Here is a 13,318-nt window from a genome sequence, read left to right as displayed (position 1 = left end):
GTCCAGTGGTGACTAGGCGAGGCAAACCACTGTGTTCATGTGTATATAAGTGCTTTGTATCTGCACTTAGAGGTAGAGTGAGGGTAGTGATGTATTGTTGTACTGTAGGTACTTTGTGCAATAACAAAATAGCAAGTGCAGTGAGGGTATATGTGCAATTTACCAAATCTGTTCATTAGACGCATGGAGCTTACATACAATGACATTAGGCCTAACTATGGTAGCTATTTTTGATATTCAGAAACATTATATGGAGTAACATTAGAATGAATTATGGCAATCGACATCATGCATGCCGTTTTGGTGAAAAATGTCCATGCAAAGTGTACTGTGACTTGGATTCATCGGCAAATTTATGTTGTGGGTCTTAAAAAATATGAGGATATTTGTTGTCCTGTGTCCAGGTGACACTTACCGTATGTTTGTCATGTATCTGTGTATCATCAGCCAAAGTGAATGTGAACCATGTCGATGGTTAACGTCAAGAAAAGAAACACATGCATGTTTATTCTTATATACTAACTGTATTTTTGTATGGTTACATGAAGAGCTTAAATAACGATAAAGTATTATTAAAGGGTACACATGAGTAACAAAAATGCCTTAAAATAAACTGATGCAAACTGTTTTCCATAATTCCTGACAGATGTAATATTCTATAAATGTTTAATGTTCATTTGATCTACTTGGTGTTTGCCGTCCATTCTGATTGGTACATGTAAAAGAATGTAATATTTGTCATGTGTTACTCAGTGGATTTTCCCTTTGTCTTGTTCACACAAAGTAACTTGTGGGTAAATCAGGCTGTTATATCTATTATACCACAGCATAGTAATAATGTGGGTGGATAAATTAATGTTATACTCGTCCATGATCCACATCCACATTTTTGTGAATGGCAACTAATGTGTAACACGTCATTGACAACGAGAATATAGTGTTTTATTGAGTCATTTAATATCCAATGAATGTCCAGTGAAAATTTATTTTTTTAAGGTTCCAACAGTATTTTGCTGATAGAAGACATTGCCAGTGTAGATGGATGGAATAAAACTGCTGTGTAGCTAAAGCTGATATTCAATTCCAGAAATAAAACAAACTTCAAACTATCATTTCCAGTGTTGTCAGTGTTTTCTTAATATTAAAGCCCCGTCTAGTGAATTTTCCTTAATATATGAAATGCTCAACTAATGCTAGAAACAAATTCTCAAATTCACAAATTCACAGCGCAGCCTGACAGCACCTTCCTAAATTTTGTCAGTTTCGGTGTGAGCCATGGGATTGGGATCCAGTTTACTTCTCCCTTGTACAATATAATACAAGTTATCTGCTGCCGAATAATTGTACTTTGAGTCCTATAATTACGCCATTAACACCCAGTTTCCCACACTTAATATATGTATGACTTGCAAGTCCAATTGCCTTCATAAAACTCTAAGAGTTACTCAGACCTGGATGACTGAGAATCTTCACAGACATGACACTACTGTAAATCAAAGTTACTGCTGTTTTCCGATGCTGTGTGAGGTTTGTTTACATCAGTAATGGTTGTTAAAAGTGACAAAAAAGTGAATTTACTCAAATGAATTTCAGTTTCCAAACACAGTGCTAAGAACATGGTTGTAAAGTAAACCCTACGCATGATGATCAGTCTCACGCACAGCTGTAATTGGAGAAACAGTTGGACTCGTTTGCATAGGGTTGTCTGTTTGCATCAAGGCCACTTCAGTGACACACTCCCAACAGATGGCTTCGTTTCATTGGCATCTGATAATAAGGTCTTTTGGGAGAGACCTAAATTAAATTCTCCATTGGGTTAACCACTGAACCAGGTCAACCAAGTGCCCAAAAAACATTAAACATTTAGTCAAGCTTCTGTGAACTTTGTTCTATTAAATATGAAATACAAACTGGGCTGAAACTGAATCATGCACACTCATATGGACTAAACAAATAGTTCAGTGTGTTAGTGGTAGCAAACACAAAACAGCCCAGTTCTATGAATGTATTCAGTGGCCGTGTGTTTTGTCACTATATTACTGCAGAACTAAGAGGCTGGTTAAACTAAATTTGTATAACAATTTGACAACACGCTGCAATAAATACAATCTAGGAAGATTCGTGCACTTAAAAGTTTTATCAGGTTTATAATACTCACACAGGATTTTACGACTCTGGAGTTACCATGGCAGCTACTACTATTCCCTTTGTCACGATGATTGAGAGGTAATGAGTGTGAGAAATGTGTGATTGGAAGTTTTTAACTGGCCTACACAGCGCCTTGCCAGATGATGTCACTTTGCGTTGCATCAAAAGGTGAGTCAACTTTTTTTGCCAGACAACCCTGTATTGTTTTGCCAGAGCCCCTAGTGTTGGCTGCCGCTGTACCGTCAGACAGGCTCCAATCAAATGAGCAATGAAGGTGTTTTTTTTGTTTGTTTTTTTTCATGCTGGGTTACTGTCAGTCTTAACACAGCCTTAGAATCCCAGACAGATTCAGCCCATTTTACTGTATCGCAAGAGTCGACGCTAACTAACTGACAGAGAATATAGACGTAAATTCTCCCACTGAGGCTGAATTCAGGTATTGAAGACCACTGTGAGGAAAACAGCTCACACTGCTGTGCAAGTCACCTCACAGGCCTAATGCTGGCTGTCCAGCCACGAGTCTATCGACAGAACATTAAGCTGGGACATCTGAAGCCAGTGCTGGAGGCGACCAGTGATTTCACTGCGTGAGGAGCTGCTAGTGACAAGCCTTGGCGTTGAGATCAATGGCGGAAGCCCACCTGGAGATGGATGATGGGAGAATATTACCACTAATAAGTGTCTGCCATGCTGCAGACGGAGACAGAACCTCACCTGCTGACTGCTATCGACTGGAGAGCGGAGCAGAGGGGAGCAGAGCTGTCCATCCATGTTCCCTCCTCCCTGCTTAGGGGCCGAGAGAAATGAAAGGCCAGGTTTCTACTTCAACCGCGAATGGCAAAAACTATTGTCTATGCGAGTTAAATCTCATACATTCAAACATTTCCCTCCACAGGTAAGTGAGTTACAAAGAGATCCACTGTCATACAATGACAAACTGAAGATGATCTCAGCGGGAAGTGGCAGAAAACGATTAGTAGCCACAATTTGAGTTTGTACACTAAAGTGCAATGTAATACTAAGCATCATGAAATGCAGATATATATGCAAATATCTTTTAACAGTGCCAGTAGTTCTTAAAAAGCATGCACAAAGCATCATTTCATAAATAAACTAGCTTTCTGCCCTTACAGTTGACCAGCCAACACGCGCTAAACCCATGAGCTCTCACAAATCATGCGCTGTAATCACTAATCACCATGTAGTCGTAATGAGCCTCTAATCGAACACATGCACATGAATCAAAGATAACAGCTGCAAGATTACAATCTGACTCGATTCAACAGCCAATTAGTTACACTGAACCTGTCATCCAAATGTGTTACCCTGCACTATTAATGTATTAGATAATTCAGAAGCCACAAGTGATGATGCAGCCATCTTTGAAAATAAATCTGAGGTTGATACCACCCCCCACCCCCCCAAAAAAAGGAACAGAAAATAAAAGTCCCATTGTCTTGTGTTTCAGATATTGAAATTTAAGAAGAAGAAACTCAAAGATAGTATAGTACCACTGCCATTCCTACAATATTTCAATTAAAGCTGAGTCTATATTATAGCTGTCTGTTTTCATTCACAAAGGAATTCTGATAATGGCCATTCTGGCATTTATGAAGGAACTGCTCCCAGGGCAGGAACTACATTTACACACCATCTTGGAGCCTAATTGGGCAAGAAGTGAAGGCCCATTAAACAAGACGCCACAATATAGTATATGACAAGAGCTGAAACGAAATACCTCCATGGAAGCTGTCCAATTTAAGTTAGAAGTAGATAAAAAAAAAAGCACTGATTCTGCTTTGACAGAATCCTGTGTATTTCAGCTTCATATAGTGACTGAGTGGCTTCCATTTTAGTAAACAGGGAATGAATCAGCATTGAGAGATATGCAAAGAAAAACTGTCAAAATAGAGCATGAACTATTCATATTTTTCTGAAGGACAGCAGTATAATAATATCATAGGCACATCAATTAATCCAGAAAAAGAAAAATGTGAAAAAAGACTGCAGTCATAATCACACATTGTTGCATGTCACCGCAGTAGTAGTCAACTTCAAGCTCTTCACTTCAGCGACTGTCAACAGTTTCTTCAGCTGTTTTGATATGTTATAATGAGGCTCTGCGGGATGACAACATGACACCTATTCATCTCATGGTGGACTGCTTCTACTTTCTTTTCCCATTTACTCCCTGTTCGGAGCAGCTACTTGTTCTCTCACGGTTCCTAAACAATAATCCATCGCCAGGCTGCATATCAGCCGTAACACAAGCCACGCTACTGTAAACGTAGTACCTAAACAGCGTTGGCAACGTATGATTCATTTTGTGATTGGAAGATCAATAACCAATTTGAAGATGACCTGGTGGAGAGGATCCAGATTGCAGGGCCCGTGCTTCGATGTGCAGCGTAAATCTCGGTGGTGGTGGATGCGCATCTAGGCCTGCCACAGCTCCTGCTCTGGGGAATGATTTATGCCTCGGTCCTGCGACATGTCCTGTAGCGGTTGGGCTCTCATCGAACGGCCGGGGCTAATTTGAGTGTCCACAGTGAGAGAGGTTGGTGAGTGAATAGTGTGGATAGTAAGAGAAAGGGTCAGGGTGTTACGGTTATAGAAAGTGCAGAAAGTCATGATTGGTGTGGAGGATTAAAAAAATAAAAAAGCCCAACAGTCATTAATCATTAGCTTTATCATCAGGATCATTATCATAAGCACACTGTGGGGCTCACAGGGGTATAAATGACTTCTCACGAGCACGCACATGCAAGATCTGAACAGAAATAAAAAAGAAAAAGAGATGGAGAGTGAGAGTCCATGACTGGGTGTGAGTTAAGACTCTGGAAGGTAAATGGTTGTGCCAGGCCATCATCCTAAGACCAGAGTCAATCATCCACAAAAGCACTGCAAAGAGACAATTGCTTAAATGCCCTCCTCACATCGGAGTAACAACCGTTCTTCCGCCTGCATGGCCTCCCAGTTCAGCATGAGAGTCAGTTGCATAAGTGCCAAAACATGAACGGATCCAAGACGACAGGAGGGAGAAAAGTTAGATGGAGGGAACTCATTAGGAGCGCTGCACTCTCCTCACAAACCCTATCTCTGTAATGCGGAGGAATTTGCGAACTGGCCATGAGTTCTGAAGGATATCTCATAATGCTTGACAAGTGAAAACCGCCACCAGGCAGCTAATAGCTACACTGTCATGAGGGCAAATAAAAAGGCATGGGTTCGCATGCATGTAGGCTCTGCGGCTCTGGTCATGTGAGACACACACTTTGCAAAAAAGGCAATTCCCTCACTCCCTAAGTTCCCCAACAGATCTGTCCCACTGCCAGGCCAGATGTGAGATGAAAGGATTGTTGGTGTTAGTGAAAGGGGTTGACCCAGGAGAAGAGGATTTAAAAAAAAAAAAAAAAAAGGTGTGCTTCACCAAGTACTCAGCTCCCAGGTGGCCATTTGTCCCAGTAATATCGTCCCTGTGGAGCAGAGCCGTGTGAGGTGGAGAGGAGATGAACAGAGGCCCACAGTGAGCAGCAGCAGCAGCAGCTTCCACGAGCCCCACATCTGCCAGTGGCTCCATCACTCTCAGGACTATGGTAACGTAACCACACGCCATGGAGCGGCGCCCGCTTCCTGACTCCGCCAATTACAGTGACCCATTATGAGGAACGAAACGCACCCTCAACAGATGGATGAACGGAGGTGTGTTCATTCGCTTGTTTGGTGGAAGTAGAGACAAAGCCTATTTTGATGCTGATGTGCTCCTTGCCTCTGGTCTAAAGGGACACGAAGAGACTTTTTAAAGCTTCCCTAATGGATCATTCTTATTTTTTATGTGACATTTATATGGTTATTTTTACCATAGTGTGGTTCAAGGATGAGGTAAAAGTATTATGACATAATTAGGTACTTGCCATACTATAATGTATCAGTAAAACTGTTTAATTTTTATAAAATTCTTTCAATAAAGAAGAAGAATTGAAGGGCATTATACATTCAACCTTCCGTGGAACCTTTAAATACCACTTTTGAATATATCCACGTTTTCGCAATCAAACATAATAATATTATGTTATATCATTAGTATTATTATTATTATGTGATGTCCTTTCCCCTACTGGTGAAGCAAACAACAAAGTTAAAATACAAACAGCACCATGGGGAATGCAAACCCTATGATCAACGCTCACACCACGCCGCGTAGTTCACAGGGGAGTTCCTTCTGAAATAAACTTTATCCTACCACAAAGAGATATTATGAGAAATCAAATCGGAGGCATTAGGAACCTAATGGGCCGCACAGTCGCGAAGCAATACTCTATTGGCCACCACACTCAGGTTTGGCTCATGAAGCTTTCTGTACATTCTTGAGCTCATTTGTGTGTATTTACTTCCAGGGGGGGCTGTGAAGGTAGATGAAGCAACGACAGAGAGAGGCGAGAAGCCGGAGCTGTAAAGTAATGGTTCCATTTTTAATGAGCGGCTGGGGACCGCAATATCTGGTGACAGAGAGGGCTCCTCTGCCGAGTCTCTGTCACAGTGGAAAGGCTCATCCTAAATCTCTCTCTTATTGCTACGACCAGCGCGACAATATCTCACTCTGGAGGCAGAACTTCAGGTTTTTATGGGCGCTCGGATAATTGAACAGCAAGAGGTAAAAAGGCCTAATCCACTTACCCGTAAAGGAAGTGTATCCAAACTAAATGATTGGTGAATTGATATTGGTATTCTCTTCCGCCCCTCTGTTGCCTTTCACTCGTAGTAGTTTGTCAGTGAAATTTGTTTGTGAACCAGCTAGCGGTGTTTGGCACTGGAGCGATGGTATCATCTAGGCTACATGTGTCCTGGTGTAAATAAGCCTGTCAGTTTAGCCACTAGTTCATATGTAACAGAGGACAGGACTGAGGGATGGTGGCAGTGCCACTTTATGGCCCCTCAAACCACACTTGTCAGGGGAAACCGGCCCACAAGACAGTTCGGACGGGCAGGACAAATAGGCTTTGTCTCTGTAGTTTACAATTACCCTGGCTATATCGCATTTTCAGGCTCTGAACTGACGTGGAGAAATATCAGCTGGCACAGACTCACTGTTTGCTTTTGTCCAGGTGAAAGTAAGCATCAAGTCAGACTTTTACCTCCACCCTCAAACAAAATACTGACAGGTGTAAAAAGGCACCAAAATGATTCAAATGTAAGAAATCCAAATAGGACCTTCAAGGTGCTTGGAAAACAATATGACACTAGCGGACATCTTGAAATTCTGCGCACAGTGCAGAATATAATAAATCTTCCATCTGCACACAGAAAAAATCTAAATGCTTTCCCAAGGAGGTGCAAAAAAGAAATGATTTATTCCTGTAAAAGCAAATATTTTGACACAAGTCCTGGCACCAAATCACTTACTCTTATTTTTTTTCTATTGGTGCACTTTAATATGTTGTCTTGATTCCAAATGAAATATTTGATCATGAATAAGGTGTTAAGCAGAGTGCAAAGATAAAAGAATCTATCTAAGTATTTTTCATCTTAATTAGAAGTCGTAAATCCCCCAGAGTTATGATACTTGCAACCACTTTAGCATGTCTCATTTATGTTTGGATTAAAAAGGATGTCTCTGTAAAGACTGCAGGGCTTTCACAGATGAAATCCAATTAACATTCAGTAAAAAGGCCCAGCAGGGATTCACTTTCTAACCAGGAAATCCTCAACCCCCCGTGCAGCCTTGCTGGTGAATAACTGTGCTTTCAAAACACTGTAATTACAGCTTTGTCACAGCAAAACACACAAATACTGTGTGGTTCTTCAATACATCTATGACCAACAGTCAGGAGGTCTAAACTGAACTCATTTGCCTGTGCCTTCCACTTACACTCCTCTCCAACGTCCAGGAGAAGAAACCGTTGCTTTTTGTGCTGCTACGCTAACAGTGACAGCTCCATAACAAGTCCAGTGCACTGCAGAGCCTAGAGGTCCACTCTGCCAGCGCTATTCTGAAAAGCAGTAAAGGCACATGCAGACAGCTCCCCCTCCACCCACCCACCCACCCACCCCTCCTTTGGACACATATACACACACACACACTCACTGAGTCAACCTGTGACATGTGACAGGCCTGCGCCTCAAGTCGCTCTGCTCTGCTATTCCCCACAGTCCACTGTCACAGACACCTCACATACATGCAGCAAGCAACATTGATAGTTTAGAAGTTATGTCAGCATTATGAAAACGATTCTCAGAGCCCGAGGCGACACCGTTGAATTGTTGGTTTGCCCAACCAACAATACAACACCCAAAGGAAGCTCAATTTATAATGATATAAAACAGAAAAACACATTAAATCCTCACATTTGATTAGCTGGAACCACCTGCTGTTTGGATTTTAGTGATTTTTTTTACCAGACTAATCAATGAATCATTTCAGCACTACATCTATGAAATAAAAATACATTCAAACTTATTTGCCTTGTTTTTCTACCAGATAACGACCGTTGCCATGTGTTGGAATCTAATCATATCCTGAAAATGATCAAGGCCAAAAGTCTTCCTCCTTTGAAATGTGTGGGAAGCATCTGTCTCTTGCACCTCTGAAACCCCAAGAGAGAAATTCATCTGATGTGGTAACATGCTGAAAGTACCCTAATACCAACATACATGCACTCATCTATACATCTCATTCTACGCACACCCTCCTCCTCTGCAAGTCATGTTATAGTTTAAAATATTCTTAAAGCAGAAATAAAACTTGTGCTTGTTCCCTAATAAGCTTCCTGTAGCACTTTGAAATCTTTGCCAGGGAACTGAATATATTTTTCTCTTTTTGAAATTATGATTGGTCTTGTGCGGACACGAAACAGATGGTGTTATCTGCCTCATGGGTGGAAGGAGCAACAAGTGTGCAATTAAAGTCCGGAAGACATGCCTTCAGTTCAAAACAGATAAACTTGAGAAAATAAACCAATTCAGCCATATACCGCAAAAATGAATAGTTCATACCTGGTGCCTTTGGATAGTTAAATTTGACGTCTACAATCTGAATATATGTTAAAATGAAATCAGCAAGCGTACTCGACAGCTAATGAACAGTTCATGCAAATTTAAGTGGTCAGCAATATGTGAACTGTGCCCAAATTAAATGTTTGCATACACACTTGGAGCTAATCATCTTTCCACAATTGCCCGTCCAGCAGTTTTTTTTTTTTTTTTCCCCACTAAACATGCTGAGGTTATAAGTTTTATAAAGAAAAAAAAACATAGTGAGTAAGAACTCATTTCAAATAAGTTTAAATGAGAAATAGCGCAACACAAGAGGTAGTTAACTCGTACATTTTTCTCCCACATATCCTTCATGGGCTTCTTCTTCACAAGCTGTTGTGGCGATCAGGCCATTCTTTACTCTTGTGTGTGAGCAGCGATGGCCTTGCTCCATCTTTCATTCAAGCTGAGTCAGTATCAATCACATGACACTCAAATGATAGATAGGCAATCTTATAACACTAGGAGCAAAAATAACTTCACTCACTCAATCCTTGACCTTACGGAGCGAGCAGTCAGTTTGGTTAAAAGCTACAGCTATCACATAAAAATGGATTTTTCTTTCGGATCAATTGCAGTGGAAACATTTGAACTAAAATGGCCATAGAAGGCTGTCACTAATAAATAATTGCTGTTGTTATGGATTTATACACCACCTCCGCCTCCTCTAGAGCAGGCCATATTTAAGAGAGCCTTTGACTGCAGGCTATTTAGACTGAATAAAAGACAATGCAAGCAGGTTTTCGGTGCAGCGAAGGAACTGCCTTTGGACGAGGAACCATCTCAGCATGTGTAGAGCCGGAGGAGAGACACAATTACCATCAAACGATAGCGTCTATGCCACTGCTAAGGCGCCACACAGGACACAGAGGAAGTGGTGAAACATTTAGGTCATGCCGAGTTCAAACAAGCTCACAGATACAGCAGTGAGAGTTGAGGACATTTACAGAGGACATGTGATCAATCAAAAAATTTGATTTAACGGAAGAGCGATGCTTAAATTTGGAGAACACGACCATGACAAGGCAAACATCCTGCCTGCAGAGGAACATGGGTCATTAATGGCTTAATAAACTTGCTGATGGCTGGGAGAAAGAATTGATGGGTGTGGCTGCAATTTGTTCCAAGATGACAATGATTATTGCAAGTGTTTTTCCCTACCACGGCTTGAAAATCACATTTTGGCTTTATGTGTCTTGGAGAAGTGTGTAACTACAAAATATAGCCTCAGATTCAACATTAAGCTCGACTGACTGTGTCCCACTCGAGTAAATGAGCTACTGTAACCAGATGCACCTGTGCTGAGGGTCATGCCAGAAAAACATTTCTTAATAAATCCCTTTGAAAACTGAAAGTGCATAGATTAATTAGAGTAGGAGTATAACCACCTCAGAGTGAGCTCTTTGATGTCTAAAATGTCATTTCTAATTCTGAACAGGTGACTCCTGTAATAGCGTGGTCATACTGCAAAGGTTTCAAAATGAAAAAAATACATTGACAGCTTGAAGAATGTACTGGACCCTACCCAGATGTTAAATTGTTAATCGATCTTTTAATCTTTTTTTTTTTGTCTACTTAGATGTTAGCAGTGAATACTTTTACATATCAACCATGCTTGCTAGTACCAATAGAGATATGGCAATAATTCAGGACCAATGTTCCAAGATTAGCATCAAATGCAAATTAGCTGCATCCCACAAGTTCCCTGATGCCCCAGGTGGTTGTACAGCATCCATTTTCCTTTTTCATAAAATAAGAACTTTATCATGGAAAGGACATAGCATGAATAATTAGCAAAAGAGAGCTCATGACAACGAATTCTATTTTTGTCTTATGTCCTCAGTCCAAACAAATGTAAGCTGCAGCTCCCAGGGTTTCATCAAACATATCAATATTCAGCTGATAATGCCTTTAATCTGTGGCCAACCGAACCTTGCATAACTCCTCCAAACACAACAGGGAGTTTCCACTAATGATCAAAAATGACAAGGAAATATGAAGTAAATAGCCGATAATGAATTTAAATAGGCCTCCCCATTTATAATACAGTACCCTACATTATCAGACCTGACCTTCTTGGATGGAAACAAAGCAAAAATGCAGAAAATTATGTGGCAACGTTGTTCCAGCTTCAAAAGAATCTAATGATGGACTGTTTGATGCATGTTATTTGTTCTCTGGGGTCCATTGATAATTCATACACTTGACTAAAGAAAACTTGGCATTACTATAGCGCTGTGTGTCAGTTCAAATGTATGAAAACACTGTAAGGTTGCTTGATCCCGTGATTCTCCACAATGAACTCAACTCAAGACCAAATTTGCCATTTGAGCCGGGAAGAAGTGACTGCTGCACTTCCTCATTCATGCTTCAACACACTCTTCCTGGATGCATTTAAATGCATTTTACAATTCTAACTAGATTTCTCTTTGCTACACTTGATGTATAGCATTTATCAGTTCAGTTACTGTTTTGAGTACCTTCATCCATGAGTAATGGAGTAAAATCACAAAGTGTCATTCTTCTCTGGGGCACTAGCCAAGGATGCGCTGTCTCCCTTGTTGCATGACAATCCATCTAATAATTGTTGAGTCATTTCACAAAAAAACCCACAAATGTCAATCACATGGTGGCGCTAGAGGTAAAGTCAGGGGATCACTAAAGGTCTGTAGGATTTATCTTCTGGGAACCATGAATGTCCGTCCAAAATTTATGCCAATGCATTCAGCAGAAGTTGAGATATTTCACTTAATAGGGAAAACTTCAACCTGCTGGTGGCGCTGGAGGAAAAGTCAAGGGCTCATTGACGTCATGGCAATCCATCCAGCGGTTAATATTTCAGTCTGAACGCACTCCCCAAACAACGGACATTGCCATTCCTAGCGCCACACTGCTAGCATTGCTAAAAACAACACAAGTAAAAAACAACAGAAATTGAAATCACGCATTTATAATTTAATTAACCGGCAGCGGGAAGCAGATGTTTTGTGAAGAAACACAATTTTATTTGAACTTATAAAGTTCAATATCTGCCAGCATTATTTACTTAACTTTTCCATTTACAAACTGCAATAGAGTGATTATGTTTAAATGACTAAACACTGTTCGTGTTCATGGCTTTATGACAGATGGCAGCCAAAAGGTCAAAGACACGCATGAGGCTCACTGCAGAGGGCTCAATCCAGTAGGAAACCCCTGTGTGTCTCTGGTGAATCCCCTTGAGAGAGACGCCACCAAAGGCTTTTTTTGAACTCAGCCAGCTACAAAGAGAGACCCCCTACTTCTGGTCCTGATTCCATGAAGGCAGACAGCGCCGAGCTTAGAGACGCCTACACCTCATTCATTCATTCATTCATTTACAGGCTCCCAGGAGTCCATTCAGTACCGCGCGTGGTGGGGACAAAACCAATTTAACATTCAACTCAAAATATTTAGTCAATAAACTCCTGCTGACTGGGTAATCTGTATAGTGACAGATAACAGCTCATTAGGCAAGTAACTAGATAATCACACAGAGAAAAAGTCAACACACGCATCACTGGAATACTCAGTAATGTCTATCATCGACTAACCAAACAGTAAGAGGCTAAAAAACAAGCAGGGTATTACATTTTTTGTTATATGGTATTAGTATACATATCAACTTTAACTTTTTAATGTTGTGTGTTAAATTGAATATTTTACGTGCCTTACGTTGCTTAAAAAATTGTCAAATGTCAACAAACCTGAATACAAAATGTCAAAGGTCAAACCTCTGAGACCTCCGTCAAGCAGCTTCTTCTTGATGCAAATGACGCTGTGTTTTGTCCACCAGGCAGAGAAATCACACGGGAGCCCCACTGCCTGACTCTCGCCTCTGACTGGATGTTCTATGATCTACTCTTTACTTAATGAGGTGTCATGTACAGTTTATATAAAAGGTATGACCTTATTAAACTGTGAGTGAAAGGGTGAAGCAATAGCTGGGGAAAGATAAATGGCAAGGCTGTATGGAAACTCATTTAGCCTGTAACATCCATGGGACAAGAAGCCATCATACTGATTGTTCAGAGATGTATTACTGACATTTGTGGCTCCATTCGAACGGTGCTACAGAATAAAATATAGGCAATATTAAAGATAAGAATATGACATTAAC

Source organism: Seriola dumerili, unplaced genomic scaffold, assembly GCF_002260705.1.
Source record: "Seriola dumerili isolate Sdu_G_001 unplaced genomic scaffold, Sdu_1.0 BDQW01000068.1, whole genome shotgun sequence".
Taxonomy (NCBI): domain Eukaryota; kingdom Metazoa; phylum Chordata; class Actinopteri; order Carangiformes; family Carangidae; genus Seriola; species Seriola dumerili.
This window is presented reverse-complemented; position numbering follows the sequence as displayed.